This window comes from Chelmon rostratus, chromosome 1, assembly GCF_017976325.1.
Source record: "Chelmon rostratus isolate fCheRos1 chromosome 1, fCheRos1.pri, whole genome shotgun sequence".
Classification (NCBI taxonomy): domain Eukaryota; kingdom Metazoa; phylum Chordata; class Actinopteri; order Chaetodontiformes; family Chaetodontidae; genus Chelmon; species Chelmon rostratus.
The window spans coordinates 4,432,085-4,444,119 of NC_055658.1; positions in this window are offsets into that span (position 1 = coordinate 4,432,085).

Genomic DNA, 12,035 nt, shown 5'->3' on the forward strand with positions numbered 1-12,035 from the left:
TGATGTTTGGCCGCCCAGTGTCCCTAAGAGTTACGGGAGATTTCACACCTCGTGATTTATGTCCAGTGACGCATTCAGAGCCAACGCAGACAGTGCGGTCGGGACAGTGGATGGGAATGTAGCGCTTCCAACTTTCATGCGAGAGGCTGGGGTTGACCTTCCGTCACAGACTAAACTAAAGCCTGGTTCAACAATCGTTTTCCAACCTTACCTTCCAACCGCGGCTTATATGACCTCAGTCCTTCCCTAAGCTTAACCAGAACCTTGATCGTACTCTGGCTGCTGTGCACGGACGTTGTAGAAAGAAAGATTTTTCAAAACTTTGGCACTGAATGTTATTTGAATGTTATTAGATGTATTCCATGGTTTTGCAGAATTGTCCAACATCCTAGCGAGGGATGCAATTGCAAACATATATATGGCTTGTGGCAACTTTGGGTACATGATAGCATTCTTATAAGTCCACCATGACCAATGCTTGTTCAGTAATTGCATGAAATCATGAATGAATAACTACATTTAATTACATTTGGCTACATTATGAGCAAATGGCTACAACTATCTCCCACTATATCTGCAGTGGATATTTAGGTTCTGGTTCCACACAATTCAGGAAGCTGACCTAGTGGATGATAACTAAACTTTCACTTCAGCACTAAACATTTGTAGTGAGCTTTCATTATTGTCTGTTCGACATCAGAGTGTTTGCTGAACACTGCCACCACTTTGAATTTCGCGACCACACCACATAATTAGTCCAATATTCTCTTTATGCTGGCAGGCCGAGAGTAATGATGCTGAGCAGTCAGAGGGAAGATGGAGCACTCACTAAGGACTTGGTTTGTGATCTCTGAGGAGGCAACTTCACAGAGGCAGGGCAGAGCGAAACAAAGTGCGAAGGCCTTCCATGTACACAAATCTTGTCAATGGTAATTGATTGCTGCTGGTCACCCGCACAGGACCCGGGACGAAATCAAGTGGCTTCTCCATAAAACAATGTCAAATATTGATGATATTTCTCTTCCCTGCCTCTAGAATGAATAGCCTCATCCTCCCTGTAGTTTTGATGAATGTTTGTTATTGCCTTCCCCTCTTGTTGTCTTTCTGGTGTCATTTTCAGCAGCTGCTTGCGAGAATGGAGCAGTGGTATTTTCTGCATTTTTACCACTTCGCAGCAAACAAAAGCAGCACTGATGTAATGAAATTACCGACTGAACTCGACAATGATATGAACTCAATTCAAATAAAACTTTTGTCCTCCGTGATAAATCTGTGTGTGTCTCAAGGGTGAAACCAAATTTTGACTCACTTGCTGCCGTGTCCTTGCTCTCGGCCGTGTCTTTTAAAGGCTGAGATCCCTCTTTTGTTGTGACAGTCTTCTCCCTCAAACAAGACACAAAAGACATTGTGCCATGCCACAAACACAGTTTTGCCACCACAGAGGCAAAATAGTTGAGACATTTGACTTGGAAATACCCAAAGTGAATTCAATGCCTCTCCGGCTCCTCTCTGCCTTTTTTCCCCGTTTCATCTGTCAACATCTCTCTCCTTCTTTTTCTAAAAAAACAAACTATTCTCCCCTCTCTTATTGTCTGTTTAAACTTGCATGGCCCTCCCACAGCCTTCCACACTCTATTCCCTCAACTGTCAGTGTGAGAGGTCTAAAAGCTCGTCTGGTCCACTGTTTCACATCAGAAACGGTTTGTGTGTTTGTCAGTTCTGGGTCTCTGGGAGAATGAAACAAGAGAGACAGAGAGGGGGGGAAAAACAACATATGGAGTTTATGATGAATGTCGGAGGGGACAGTACACGTTTTCTGCGATGATGGGGGAGTGGGGGATTTTGGGAGACACACCGAATATAACACACACACACACACACAGTCCAGTAGAGACATGCATACACACACACACATTCTGACAGTCCCTGTCTGACTTGTGTAGCCTAACAAATGCATCAGAACGATAGGCATCAATTATTCAATCCACTTGGTTTTGAAAAGTGTGTATCTGTGTGCATTTGTGCAAATGTGCATGAACTGGGGTTGGGGGGTGGGGTGGTGGTGGTGGTGGTGGTGGCGGCGGTGGTCGAGGGGTCAAACAAGTCCCTCAAGGTGAGGCCCATTTGGAAAGCGAGGCCGGGCTAAACGCCAGACAGCGGCGATACGGGAGCAGCGCAGGTCCAGGGGGAATTTGGACTACGGGAGTGGAGGGATTTGCACTGAATACTGTGGAGCCATGGAGGACGTCAGGGGGGGAGGGGGACCTGAGAGGCGGCCTCAAAGCGTACTGATCCTGCTTCTTTTCACTGCTAGTTTTACTAAAACATGTCTGAAATCTCTGAAAACTGTTGACTCATTCACGATTAACACTCACGAGATTTTGTTAAAGCATATTATTGTATTATCAGGCTTAAAACCCTTTAAATATAAATAGAACATGCAATCAAAAACATGTATACAATCTATTGTAAATGATTCTGTAGTATAATTGTCAGTGTCATTCACAACATTATTTTCCTCTTTTGTACACAGACATAATGCATTGCAGCCACATTTGCAATATAAAGAGTAAAGAGTGTAAGGCTTCAGCTCCACAACATATTGAAAATCCATTGTGGTGCATTACAAACACATAACATTTTTCCACATTGGGTTTATAACACCAGAATGTGACAACAACTATCATTACTCACATTGTGCCTCTGATGCACTTGAAATGCTGCATATCTACTGGGAGTATTATTTTAGCAGTGTAATATTTACGTGTAAAATACCATGCATAAGATGTGAACGATTTCCTTGTCATTGTTTACTTGTCAGCTATTATATATTGAGACAAGTTCACACATTATTCACAAGTCGAATCATTCGAACAATTTCTACTTTTCTCGCATGAACGTGAAAAGAAAGAGCGATGCCCTGAGACACATGTTGCTAGGACACAAGCGCCCGGAGTGGTAGCAAGCTGTCTTGTTTGTGCAGTGTATATGTGTGTGTGAGTGTTTAAGGATATGCATTTATATGTGTGTGTGTGTGTGTGTGTGTGTGTGTGTGTGTTGGAGTGATAACCCGCCAAGGAGACTCAAAAGAAGCAGCTAATGGACTCCAACCGCGGAGCGCTTGTCACACAAACATTTCTGCTGTCACAGCAGTTTATCACACGCAACACAATGAGACACACACAAACGCACTCGCGCACACGCACACACTGTCCCAGAGCAGCCATTTGTCCCAGCTTGCCGAGAGTGGATGGGAGGGGAGCGGGGCGGAGAACAAAGGAGAAGCGACAGTCAGAGAGAGCACTTGTGTTTTCACAGTTGTTTTAGCAAATTTGACGTGACAAAGTGAAAAAGAGGGCTTCTTGGCACCACTCTGCTCCTGACTGAACACATGCTTGACCGTGTGAGGATACGGGCGTGCACGTGGATCGTTTGACAGATACTGATCAGTTTTTAGCCTTTGATGACACACCATGACGCAATCAGTGCGTTTTAAGTCTGGGTAAGAAGCACATAAGGATGGATTTCACATGATTTGGCAGGATTTTTACTTTCTAATCCAAATAAATATGAATACCAGTCTTGGTCAGATCATATCAGTTGGACATGAAGTGCACGAACACGTGTGAGATGCACACACACCCTGTGTGTGTTTCTAGCAGCTTGTGTTGATCAGCCAAACAGAAGTGTCCATAATTAATGTCCAGTTTGAGACTCAGGCGTGCCTCAGTGGCGGCACTCACAGGACAATACGATGCACTCACACAGCATGTCTTTCTCTCACACACACAGTAAACACATTTAAACACACATATGCATGCACAAAACATCAACCTCCAAATAGTTTACACACTTTTCAACTGATGTCCATAATAATGTTTATAGATTTGTCTTTCTAGTTGCTTTTCTGTACTATCATCAAGTTGAGTCTCAGGAAGCAGTGACGCAGAATACGTTGTTTTCGGATGTTCCACAGACTGCAGGAGCTTTAAGGAATCCTTGTACATCTGCACCTCAACGAAAGTGGGGATGAAGATGAGCTCAGTCTGTCACGGATTCCTCAGCATTTTATTATGTGTCATCAGATTACCTGTCAAGTTGACGATTACTTGTTGCAGATGTACTACCTGCCTGATTATTCTTTTTCTTAGCTGGATTTGTGCCCGTTTACCTGTTGTGAATGTAAGTGTGACACTATCTATCAATGAGCTTTTTAACCTACAGTCAGCAGTTTGAATTCTGCCAGTGACTCCTGCTGCAGTGTCCATGAAGGCATCCTTTTTGCATATCGTCAGGGAGACCACAGTGAACACCTACAGCCTGCCTCCTGCCAAGACACTGGTAACTGGCAGGGTGATGAGGCTACTTCAGGTGACACAGCTACAGAGATATCATTTCAACTTTTAGAACAAGTGCAGACCCCTCATACTTTGCTTTGTAACTGGATGAAAGCACAGATGTAGCTAATGCTGCACAAAAAATCTGGAAAAGAATAGGTGGGGAAATGTTTTCTGGAGCGCTGGACGACGGGGGCCATTGGATGAGACATTGAATTTTAGATGAGCTAATTGACTCAAATGAAGTTGACCAGTCAGTGGCACACATCACACAGTAGGCTGCCCCTGTAATGAAGCCTAGCGATGGGTCTTATCAGAGAGAGAGCTGCCAATATACTGTAGTTGCCAGTGAATTTATTGCACAGTCGGAGACACTTGAGGTAAGACTGGTTGATAATGAACTCCAACAGGTCTGGAATGTTGTAAATCCAGAAAATCACAGGCTTTTTGATGTTCTGTGCAATTAGAAAAGACTTGGTACTCACAGTAAGTACATGCATACAAGCTGAGGCAGAATCTTGCAGCTTTGCTTGTAGCATGAATTAGGACATTTCCCTTCGTTTGATATCTACCAACATCTGATTGCACTCAGCAGGCACAATGAGGTGCAGTATGTCCATCGTAAATGTAGAGGATGAAGCCCCTTTTGGACAAAACAAACGCAAGAGTAGCAGCAGCTCTTAGTTTCACTTTATAAGCTGTTGGCCAGTAGTAAGGGCTAAAATTGTGTCCTTACACCTGAGAGCACGTATCACCCTGATCAGGATCTCTGGCCCTAAGTTGGATTAAAGACCCATTCTTTTTCTAAGCTCTTGAACCAACTTTAATTTCAAGACTACATGAGCGATGATGTGGACTGGTAGGCTGATAAATGATTGAACAACTGAACAACACAACGCAGCTTCTGCATCTGCTTGGTTCTGTGTCTCCAGCATGAATTCAGCCTTTGTGTGGAAACACGTTTACCAGACTGAGATGGAAGAACATAAGCTGAGGACAAAGCAGTTTGTGTTTTGCGATGCTTGATGTAAAAAAAAGTTTGAAAAACCCTGATCGACACGGTCACCAGAAACGATAATCTGCATCAAGTGTTCGAAACGTCGTACGCTTTTATCTGATCTGCTCTCATATCTCAGTTTTCCATCTCTCCCACCTTCAGCTCCCCTCCTCTCTCTGGATCTTTTTCCTCAGTTTCAGTTAATGCCCCCCATCCCCCCCTCCCTGACCCTTCATCTCTCCGTCCTCTCTCTCTTTCTCACACACACACACACACACACACACACACACACTCGCTCTGTCCATGCCTTTCTCTGCATGGCTGGGCTAATTGAGTATCTAAACAAACTAATTAATCATGGGCGTCCAGCGAAGACGGACAGGTCCAGAGAGGTGATGCTCATCAAACTGCGCCCCCCCCCCCCACACACACACACACATTTTGTTTCCTTAATCCCCACTTGCAGTTTATTTTGCTGAATGCGCACATTCACTCCCCCTCTCCTCTCCTCCCATCCCACCCACCCTCCCCTCAAATCCCTTTGCCACAGCCAAGGTTATACCCGTATACACACTCATTCACTATTTATGATTTTGCATAGAGGATAAGTACCCCCCTCACCTCCCCCTCTTTTCCTCTTTTCCTCTTCTCTTAGAGTCAGGGTATCTGGGTACATTAATCAAAAATAATGAATAAAATGATCAGCCTGACAATGTGGCGAAGCCTCCCTCGGTTTCAGGAGGATAACCGACCAACTTTATTAATCAACATTTCCTGATTAATTGTTACAAAGTGTCATCCATAAATTTACCTTCATTTTAATAGTACTTTGGCCAACACTAACAATATCCCCCGTGACCACAGATTTATTGAGGCCTTGGCCGATTTGAGAGAGGAAAAAGAGAGAGGGGGAGAGAGCGAGACTGAGCTAAAGAAAACAACATTCCCTTTAACAATGCTTTGAAAGCAGGCCTGAGACTGTGGGTAGATTTGCAGCTCCTGAACACTTAGTCTTCAGAATTGGCCTAATGGCAGTTTGGTAGCTACAGCATGCCCCCATGGAGCTCTCTCTCTCTCCGTCTCTCTCTGTATCTCCCTCTTTCTCCTCTTCCCCTGATAAGGTGAGGCGGCGGACTAAACCATTACGTGTGACAGTTTCACTTTTCTCCCCCTAATTACTTGTTCCTGCCCATGTGGCATTTCTTAGAAAAATTTGTTGAATAATGACCGGCATTAAAATGGAGGCTCTTAAGAATTTATATGCACCGGCTTAATTCATCATGTACTTTCTTTATCTCCTGTGTAGATTTATATCCCGGCGTGTCGCAGGGCCCTCTGCCTTGTGACAGGGGCCGTCATCTCCTTAAGGGCACGGCATGTATATCAGTGACCCCCCCCTCCTCCTCCCTCCACCCACCCACTGCAGCTTTCCATCAGAGGGTCTCGCTAGGCAGGTAGGGTGGAGAGCGCTGGGAGCGTTTGTTTCTCTTGTCGTTTGTCTGTTAAGCAGTGTCATAGATTCCTGTTTTGGGGTGCATGTTTTGCCTCTCCTCTGCAGGAGACATATTTTTTTTCCTAGAATGGCATCATGAATTTACTTTGTCCATCCAATAATAGCAAACAAACATTATTGATGTCAAACTCAAGAAGGTCGGGGTTAGAGGTTAGGGGTTATTAGGGGCATTAAAGGGTCATTTCCTGCCACATTTGCACCAGCTTCAAACACTTCTCTCTTTGCACATGCTCAGAATACGATGTTGTGTGAACTGGTTTGTTAGTCGCACAGAGACATCATAGAGACTCGCATCATTTTCATCAGCAGCTCCTGGTGCCCTGTGTGAAAGCATCTCCATTCCTTATGTTTGCCCACTCATTTACTCATGTTTTTCCTTTTATTTTCTTACCTATCTGCAGTTTTTATTTCCACAAGTTTTAAATGTATAAAGTCTGCTTGAAGTGAATATGGGGAACAAAAAATTAAAAAGCTAACTTTTGTGAATCACTTTAACAGACATCTGTAGGATGTGTACATTTCTGACAATAAAGTATAGGGCAGGTGTGTGTGTGTGTGTGTGTCCCTGCCATTGAAGCCAATATTAATACCAAAAAATGTATTTCAAGTGTGGAGTTTGTTACTTTGACTCCAGCAGAAAGAGTGTCTCGACTGGGCTGAAGACATCAAAGTGGGATGCAAACATTTCTAAAATACTGATGCTCGAGAATTCACCTGCTACTGCATTTGAATACAATGGCTGACATGTATAATACATGTTTGTATTGGTGTGTACATTACACCCCCACCTCCCTATTTAAGAATGCAGAGTTTTTAAGTCAGGCATTAGGATGATTTATGTACATTATCAGGCGAAGCGTTCTGAGAACCACCTACAGCCTCACCTTTATTACTGTTGTTTTTTTATTATTTCCTTAGGGTAATTCACCACATGCTCTCTGGAGCATACCCATTTGGGACAACTTTACACTTTCAAGGGCATCATGGTGGGCATCTACTGTGAAGGGCTGGAGCGTCTGAGTGGATGGTAGTGACCTACAGATGCCTGCACTCAGTGCTTACTCTTCATTGGTACAACATACTAATGCTTTATTATTATTCGACTCAGAGTCTGACTCTAATGCCGGAGAGTAGCGTCTGCATCCAGTTGCAGACCCCCGGTTAACACTGATTGTTTGTATACAACTGTGACAATGATCTTTCCCTGACTTTAATCAAGGCTTTTCACTCACTTGCCATTTACCTTAATGATCACTTAATTGCCATAACCATGATCTTTCCCAAACCCCAGCCATGTGGAAGTTGTCGTGTACTGACATTGTAGAAAGCACCATTTTAAAAACTGTGGCAATTGAATGCAACCTGGGGTTTTGCAGCATCCTCCAATATTCCTCAGCCAGACAAGTTAAAGTCCTGCATTGAAAATGTTGCTTAAGAAGAAGAATGTAAGTATAATCAGGAAAATGACTCAAGTTTTTAAGCACTCAATGATGAGAAATCGCTCATGTGACTGTTGCACTATTATATAAATCGCATAAAATGATCATTACTCATGCACTAACATGTTAATAAGATTATTATTACTCATGCACTGACGTGTGGACAGCATTTTAATGTTGTACTTGCTTGAGCTGGAGCTCTTTTTTCATAATTTTATATAGGACTGCAAATAATATTTATCTTCGTCATTAATTAATTAATCAATCAACTGAGTGTTTGTAAAACTTCAAAATTTAGTGACAAACACAACATTGTTTTGTCCGACTAATAATAATGAATTAAGTTAAGCAAATTTAGAAATAATTCACAGGTAGTTTTCTGTGGACTGCCCAATAGTTTCAGCTCTAATTATGCACACTGTTGGGTAGCTTAATTCATAGAAAGCATCATATTTTTAATGTCTCCGTATGTGTTATGCAATCTTTAAACAGTTACTTTGTACTGCTATCTACACCTGTAAAATGACTGTAGTGGAGAAAAGTGGAGTGCTTGCCTCTGAAATGTTGCAGAGTAAGCAGAAAATGTTGAAGCCTCCAAAATACAAATTCAGAAATACTGCATTCCTACATATGTGTCTGCAATAGTGTAAAAAAAAGTCCACTATATTCCTAAATGTTAGTTATCCAGTGTCCAGAGAAAGAGCATCTGTCTCAAGACTGCTGCTATTTCTCCCATCAAATCATTATTACATGATTTGCCTTTCCCGTCTAGTTTTTAGTGACACCACGTCACACGATCCAGGCTCCGATCTACAAGCCCACATAAAGCATAGATGTGAATTATAGAATCTGTCCTCAGGTACAACCAAGCACAGTGTGCCCTGTCCAATTAAAGAATCCCCCCAGTGAAAACATTTGTCTCCATGCTGAATGTGAGCTGTGATCCGATTAACCAACATGTTCGGCTTTTCACTTTGGGTGACCCCGGGCCCTTCGGGCATCTCTATGCTAATTGCATGTAAATGACATAATAGCTGACATACTTTTGATTTGAACATGAAATGAGTGAAATTGTATATGACATCTATTCTGAACATGGCATCAGAGCAGTGTCGTACATTTAAGCTGTCAAGTAACAATCAACTCACCCTCATACCTAAACAACTGAACTTGCTTAGGTTCAGAGAATGGGTCCAAATAAGTATGTTATTGTTCTGTGTCTGATGCTACCTAAGATGGGTCAACGCCGACTTCCGGTTTCACACCATACATGAGCAGTGGTGTCGGGTGAAAGTCCTGTGTTCGTTTGACCCATCCATCCACCCCACCCTCTTCCAAATGTGGAGTTTCTTGCTCTTTACACTACGTCACCTGACCTCCTCCTTTGCTCCCGTCACAATTTCTGCAGCCATTAGACGATAGACACAAACATGGGCCGTGATAACCTGCTTGCAACGTCAAGCTACATGATTTTTGCATAGTCACACCAGAAAGTTTACACAAATATTTTACCCACCGACCGATGCGAGGTCACAGTTACTATCATAATGCAATGTGATAGCAGGGTGCTTCCTTCCCTCAGAATATCTATATATACACTATCATGTTGTCCTTTTTTCTCTTTTAAAAGTGAAATACAAGATTACATCATTTGTATAATTTTGGTTGAAACCTTAACCATGACCTTTGACCTTTTAAACACCCAACTGCCACCTTCTATCATTTTCCTTTCAATAAATCTAAATTCATGACTCGAGGAGAAATCTCCTTCTGCAGTCTTCCTTTATGAAAGCACTTCCTATAAATCGATCCTGATATGAATGATAGAGAACAGTAAGATAATATGCCGGGGATCGTAGAAAACGGCTTTACAGTTAAATATACTGATAATAAAGCATTTATCTGAGGTGCTATTTAGACACTCACACACAAACTCTCTCTCTCACACACACACACACACACAGATCGTAGCGCCGTATTTATCAATCAGGTATGACAGCGTTTAAGTGTGAGGCTGTGACATGACAGGAGCTTCCTGCCAGGAGGCTTGTCTTTCTAATGACAGCCACTGCTCTGGAACGGAGACAATCTGGGAGGCACACACACACACACACACACACACACACACACACACACACACACGCTCGGCCTTTGCCTCGATCTCTCTCTTTGATAACTATCACTGTCAAGGGGAGACAGAGCCCAATGTATGACAATTTGTTCATTATCATAGTGAATAGATTTTCACAGGCTCCCCCGCCAGTCTGCCACTGGCGGATAGATGAATATCAAACAGGCCTCTCCTTTGTCCTAGGGGCCAAATTTAGGAAATAACATCTCATCCTACTCTCTGTACTCTCTGCTGCCTCTCTCTCCCTCTCTCTCCCTCTGTCTCTCTCTGTCCCCCCCCCCCCCCGAGTAAAACCAGTGACACCTCAAGTACCCATCATTTAGTCCAGTGTGTGTGAGGCCTATGAGAGTGTAGAATATTTTTGAGGAGAAATTGGAAAATACCTGAGATTTTAGAAAAATGTTCAAATACTATGCACACGAAGACAAACACTCCGTGTGCAAAGTAGAAATTGAACAATAACATTTGGATGTGTCATAAAAATGAAGCTAAATAGCTCAACAGTTCCAAAAGACACATATTATATCTTCCATTTGAGTTTTTATCACCAAAAACTCAAGTTGGTCATTATCAATAGAGTCTGAAAATGAGAATACACTACGTCACATGCAAAAATCTGTATTTATTTTAATTTAGTAGCCTAGAAACTAGTAACATGTAAAAACTCTTCTAAGTCTTTACTATATGGGTATCAATCCTAAAGCCAACAGCACAAAATAATAATAATAATAATATTAATAATAATAATAATAATTGCTTTTTCTCACTTTGTTCCACTCCCTGAACTAACTAGGCTAGTAATTTAAAGGATAGCCCCTGGTGTCTGGTCTATATGTCTGAGTGTTAAATACATGGCTACAGCTCACAGCAGGTTGGCTTAGGTTAGCATGTAGACTGGAAACTGGGTAAAACAAGCTGCCTGTCTCTGTCTCAAGGTAGCAAAATGTGCCTACCAGCACCTATCTCACTAATTACCAAGTTAAATCTTGTTTGTTTCAATCAGTTATTATGCTAAGATACGATCAAGCGATCATGATACCAGTCTTCTCAGCTAAGTCTCTGCAAGAAAGCAAATAAGTGTTTTTTTCTGAAATGTGCAACTATTTCTTTCAATTGATATGAGTCTTTACCAAATGTTTAAACTTCTGCCTTAGGACATGAATAAACAAATCAATAGGCTGATTTATTGAGAATATTTTTTTTTCATTCCATGTAACAGATGGGACAAAATCCAGAAATGTTAGTCGAGCTCTACCTTCTTAAGTGAAATGACATTTCTGTCTCCAAATCAATTAAAAGTCCCCATAAAACCAAAAATAACTTTTATCCTCTTTTATTTTACACATATCAGAACAAATATTGTTTATCATCTATCAGTATATTGGTATATTGATGCTTGTGTTCTTATTTTCTGCATGTGATAATAAATATTCACTTGACTTTATATTGAGGAGTTCAGTTCATTTTTTTATGTGGAGCAGGTCTAGACCAGCAGCGAGGTCCAGATCACTTTTACAGTATAGTTTCATAGCTGAGTACAAAAGTGCATTTCGTAACACCTTTATTTTCTTTTCCGTTGGCACATGAAACGGACTCTTATAACTAACTATAACCGAGT